This window comes from Aristolochia californica, unplaced genomic scaffold (assembly GCF_029961685.1).
Source record: "Aristolochia californica isolate CCGP_79_NKW_82.1479 unplaced genomic scaffold, dmAriCali1.0.hap1 SCAF_7, whole genome shotgun sequence".
NCBI classification, from domain to species: domain Eukaryota; kingdom Viridiplantae; phylum Streptophyta; class Magnoliopsida; order Piperales; family Aristolochiaceae; genus Aristolochia; species Aristolochia californica.
In genome coordinates this window covers 32,210,426-32,216,530 of record NW_027182268.1, presented here as the reverse complement: position 1 = coordinate 32,216,530, position 6,105 = coordinate 32,210,426, and the positions used below count along the sequence as shown (strand labels likewise).

The 6,105-nt window shown below is 38.2% G+C and overlaps 1 long non-coding RNA gene across 1 annotated transcript; it reads right to left on the bottom strand.

Annotated features, from left to right (window-relative positions):
* Nucleotides 1-1,657: 1,657 nt before the first annotated feature.
* LOC137935851 (uncharacterized) lies at nucleotides 1,658-3,036 on the bottom strand. Its single transcript, XR_011109499.1, has 4 exons — nucleotides 2,846-3,036; nucleotides 2,633-2,752; nucleotides 2,409-2,507; nucleotides 1,658-2,274 (listed from the first exon to the last, which is right to left on the bottom strand). It is a non-coding gene; the product is annotated as an uncharacterized lncRNA (long non-coding RNA).
* Between the last annotated feature and the right edge of the window lie 3,069 nt (nucleotides 3,037-6,105).

The following is a 6,105-nucleotide window of genomic DNA, read 5'->3' as shown; positions in this document are numbered from 1 at the left end:
TTATCTCATCATGCATCATGCATCATGCTCTGCTCACCACTACCTGCAACTGTATGGCTCGATATTTTAAGTTTAGTTTCGATGATCATGAGCATTAAGGCACAAGTCTTCGAGATCACAAAGCAAATCTAGAAATAATATTCCCAAAAAGAGAACAACGAGCGCTGTTATGAACTTCATATTGTAGCCTCTACTTACCTCTCCTTGAAATTCAACACGACCTTTGTATATTGAAGTCCTGTAACAGAATGGCTCGCTATTATCAGTGGTGTTTGTATCATCATCAGCCACAAGGCACAAATCTACGAGATCACAAAACTAGTCTAGAACTTCACAATCAAGAAAAGAGAAATATGAGTGCTGTTTTTGAGAGCTAGATTTGTACCTTCTGGTCTCCGTTACTCGGTTTTTACGTCAACTACAGGGGCATAGGAGAAATAGACCTGACAAAACAATAGTAGATACGAAATTAATCATATATGTGTGGTTAAGCTTTTTGTACATTTTCTATCAATTGTGACAAGAATAGAGTTACATGGAACTGGGTGCAGACTCCAAGGAACGCTTTTTCTCTACTGTGAATAGCGGGAGCTGTCAGACAAGAAACTCTTCTCACTAATGACTATCTACTCTCGGATATGCAAAGCCCGAAGATTGAATATGGATCCCTATTGAAGATGAACATTTCAAACTTCTTGATTTTGTTGACCTTCTTGTCTTCATCTTCATACAGCAGGCTTTCCTCACCGCTACCTGAAATTCTACATGACCTTTGTAATCTGAAGACATACACCACCGTAAGGCTTGCTATCTTATGTGCTGTTTTCATGTTCATGAACGATAAGGCATAAATCTTTCAGATCACAAAGCTCAGCCAGAATTTTACCTTCACAAAAATAGAACACCGAGTGCTGTTTTCAAGAGCTAGGCTTCCATTTTCTGGTTTCTATTCCTCAACTTTTACGTCTGCAACTGGGGCGAAGAATCGAAACGTGCTTACTATTGGACAAAGGAAAGTGCAAAGTCAGTTCCATGAGCTCCTATTAACTGAGGAAAGATATTCGTAAATCACAGTTTCTAATATTTCAGAATGTATTTCACCTTCTGAAAATAACCAACTACTGCAGTGGAATCAGCCAAATGGGCTGCTTTACCAAAGGAAGAGTGAACACATGTAGCAATTACAACATCTTCAATCTCTCTATGGTTACAGGTTGAACCCGAAAATACTTCACCTCCTGTCTTTTTTGTTAGTGGAAGAAATTCCCCAGTAAGAGCTGACTGCATATGGAAATGACAAACAAAATTAGAAATAAAGGCAAAAATGGATAAGTCAGGCATTCATGTGATACAGGAGGAATTTTTCCTGATCAATTTTTAGAGGGTCTCCCTCATATAGAGGAGTATCAGAGGTGAGACTAACTCAGGCACTCACCGTGTCAATTGTATTTTCTCTACTTTTTTCCTGTCAAAAGTGAGGATTTTTTTTATTTTCAAATGCTCAAAGTTATTAGTACAAAAGATTATTCTACCTTTTCTTTAGTTGCTGAAAATTTCAGTAAAAGGAAGCAGAAAAGTAGACAAAAACAAAGATTACATAAGCTAAAACTAGCCTATCAAAGCAAGCCAGCACAAAAAAATAAATCAAACTAAAATATGACCACAAACCCTTCTTACACCCAGCCCCAAGAACAACCAAAACAATCAGCCCAGGTCAATAGGATGAGAACCTCTTTCAATAAGATTGGGTAGAGTCAGCACTATCTCAAAAAATAAATAAATAAATAAATAAGATAGGGTAGAGACACCCATCCTTGTGAAGGAGTAATCTATTCCATTCACACTTTTAATAGTATGGGAGCTATTTAGGTGAAACCATCCCAAAGAACCACTGCCTCATCATGGAATGGCTCCAAGTGGGGAATGTACTGGCAGAAAATTAGCCAATAGTTTTACCTGAGAGCCTCCCTCAACAACAAGATGGGAATCATATTTCTGCCTAAATATTCTCAAACCAAGAGCAATAATCACAAACTCCAACACTGCAGAATATAAGGAAAATTTAGATGCACATTATTTTTTATCATTTCTCACAAGTGCAATCTCATGTCCAAGCTGAAGCTCCAGACTGCTAACCTTTGTTTTGGGAGCAAGATGGGCATAAGTGCTGCTGCTGCATTACCAACGTTATTTTTCCTCTATAAAACTAATAGTAGAATTGATTATAAGAAGGCAAACAATCCCCAAAAAATCTTGCCAATCAGGACCCTCTCCCTGAAATTTAAAATGACATAGAGTTTAGGAGGTTAAAAGCATAGAAAAGAAAACAATGAGGTCATCCTAAATATTAGGGGCTCTACACTATGAGTCACATAAGACCAACCATCATTATTTTCAGGAGAACTCACCTCACCATTAGCAAGAACAATTGCCATTACTGCTGCAGCTTCCATAACCCATGACAATGGATTTCACATGAAACTGAGGAACTTCAAAAACTTGTTCTCCTGAGTTCAACATTTTTCAATACATTTAGTGACCACCCTGTTTGACTTTTAATTCAATTTAAGCATGCACAATAAACAAAAATGCTGTGCATAAAAAAAATAAAAATAAAAAAACTAGTAATTACTGGCTTCTCTTCGAGTTTATTGGGACCAAATATTGTTAAGCGCACTTTTACATGTGTGGAGGAAAGTCCTCCATGTGATGTTCTAAGTTGTTCAAAAACCTCATCCAGAGGTATACGCTCCTACAAAATCATATGGATTAGAACTGTTAGCAATATGCCATGGACGATTACAACTTATCTTTAGTTACTTGTGCCTTGTAAAAAACTTCTCACCAAATCAATTGCACCATGATTACAAATTTTTGGGACAAGCAAGGGCTTTTCCAGGTCATCCATGGCCCAAGCTCCAAGATGTTTAGGCTACTAATAATAGCTTCTTTCCCTCCACCTTCAAGCAATCCTCCCTAGGCTACATCAGGTCAAAGCCAAGGGATCCATAAGAAAAATGATATGAAGAAATTACAAGAAAAGCACAAAAAATAGGGAAGTAAACTCTATTGACTTCTTTGCCTAAGTCATCCTTGGCAGAACTTTCCAGCAAACGGAAAATGGTTAGTCAATTGAAACAGTTTGGTGATAGGAGCTTAAGGTATTTGCTTTAATGTTCACAATCAAGTAGCCTCTACTTACCTCTACTTGAAATTCAACACGACCTTTGTATATTGAAGGCATGTAACTGAATGGCTCGCTATCATCAGTGTTGTTTGTATCATCATCAGCCACAAGGCACAAATCTACGAGATCACAAAACTAGTCTAGAACTTCACAATCAAGAAAAGAGAAGTATGAGTGCTGTTTTCAAGAGCTAGATTTGTACCTTATGGTCTCCGTTCCTCGGTTTTTACTTCAACTACTGGGGCACAGGAGAAACAGACCTGCCAAAACAGTGGTAGATACGAAATTACACATATATGTGTGGAATACTCAGAAAAAAATAATAATTTAGATACTTAAAGATTTGGTGGAAAATGAAGCGACTCGTGTCGAATGGCCTTAACTCTGCAAAGCCTGTCTGTGCGTGAAGAAGAAGAGACTCTCAGAATTGCAAAGCAGACGATCACCTTTAAAAAGAATTAAATTTTAAAAAATAATCAAACTTTATAAGTGCTAAAAAATCACACTAGATTTGTATTGCCATCTGATAGCAATGTTATAAATTCAAAAGATGAAGAAACAGCGCCAAGGATGCAAAGATCACCCATCTGTCAAACAAAGTTCGACTCCAAAACATAAAAGGGGGACGGCTACCAGCATAGAAGCATTGTGGCTCACGAATGAATCACTGGATTATCACCACGCAGTATTCAATTGTAGATCATGTGCAAGACCATAAAAAGGCTCAGCTTTCTATTTCTGTGGCTCATTCACTTGCAGATGGAGGGATTCAGTGATGCAGCAGACAGCCATACAAATGTTAAGCCCGTAAAAGACGCAAGTAGTCATACTTGTTTGATAGAATCATGCGTAATTCTGCTACTTACAGCTACAACAGACTTAAGACTTGTATTGCATTTCGCTGCATTACTGAATCCATCCATCTGTGCCGGTTATTCATTATTTGATGGGAATGGAACCTCGGAAATAGAAAGCTGACCCTTTTTAGGTGCATGCAAATGATCTACAATTGAAGTATGAGTGGGGATAATCCAGTGACTCATTTGTGGATACAGAAGAATGATCTATTGCGCTTCTCTGCTGCAAGACATCCCCCTTCAAGATGTTAGTCAGCCTACGAATCCCTAGCACTCCTTGTTCATCTTTGGGATTTACAACATAGCTATCAGATGCAAATACTAATCTATTGTGTATTATGGATCCACTTAAAATGCCTCTTCTGCCTATATTATAAATTCCAGGACTGTTGGCAGCCCTACAAGAAGAGTCATTAAAATATGGAACGTCTGTGAGGAACCTGCTTTGATTCCTATTGGCAGATCCACAATAATCTTCCTGAATCCATGATTATCACGATCTCCATGATGCTCATTTTTTCTTATTCATTTTATTATCCTATTGAAGACACCTCTGGTCATCTGTGGTAACATAATCCTTTCGCAATAGCTCATTCTTCTGTATCCACAAATGAAACACTGGATTATCCCCACTCATACTTCAATTGTAGATCATTTTCATGCACCAAAAAAGGGTCAGCTTTCTATTTTTGAGGCTTCATGCCCATCAAATAATGAATCACCGGCACAGATGGATGGATTCAGTAATGCAGCGAAATGCAATATAAGTCTTAAGTCTGTTGTAGCCGTAAGTAGCAGAATTACGCATGATTCTATAAAAAAAGTATCTCTTTGATACTTGTTTGATAGAATCATGCGTAATTCTGCTACTTACGGCTACAACAGATTTAAGACTTGTATTGCATTTCGCCGCATTACTGAATCCATCCATCTGCGCCGGTGATTCATTATTTGATGGGAATGGAACCTCGAAAATAGAAAGCTCTTTTTTGGTGCATGCAAATGATCTACAATTGAAGTATGAGTGGGGATAATCCAGTGCCTCATTTGAGGATACAGAAGAATGAGCTATTCCGAAAGGATTATGTTACCACATATGACCAGAGGTGTCTTCAATAGGATAATAAAATGAATAAGAAAAAATGAGCATCATGGAGATCGTGATAAACATGGATTCAAGAAGATTATTGTGGATCTGCCAATAGGAATCAAAGCAGGTTCCTCACAGACATTCCTTATTTTAATGACTCTTCTTGTAGGGCTGCCAACGGTCCCGGAATTTATAATATAGGCAGAAGAGGCATTTCAGTGGATCCATCATGCACAATAGATTAGTATTTGCATCTGATAGCTATGTTGTAAATGTCAAAGATAAACAAGGAGTTCTAGGGATTCGAAGGCTGACTAACATCTTGACGGTGACTATCTACTCTCGGATATGCAATGCCCAAAGTTGAAATATTGATGCCTATTTAAGATGAACATTTCAAACTTCTTGATTTTGTAAACTTTGTTGCCTTCATCTTCATACAGCAGGATTTCCTCACCGCTACCTGAAATTCTGCCTGACCTTTGTACTCTGAAGACTTACACCACCGTATGGCTCGCTATCTTATGTGTTGTTTTCATGTTCATGAGCGATAAGGCATAAATCATTCAGATCACAAAGCTCAGCCAGAATTTCACCGTCACAAAAATAGAACACCGAGTGCTGTTTTCATTAGCTGGGCTTCCATTTTCTGGTTTCTGTTCTTCGGCTTTTACGTCTGCAAGTGGGGCACAGAAAAAAAAGACCTGCAAAAAATGCAGTAGATATGAAATTACAGAAATATGTGTTCTTACACTTGTAGTACCTTTTCAATCAAATATGAGAGGAATAGAGTTACCTAGAACCGCGTGCAGACCCCATGGAACCAGTTTTCTCTATGGCGAATGACAGGGGCTGTCAGACAACAAACTCTTCTCACTGATGACCATCTACTCTCGAGTATGCAATGCCTGAGGTTTGAATAGGGATCCCTATTTAAGATGAACATGACAAACTTCTTGATTTCGTCATCC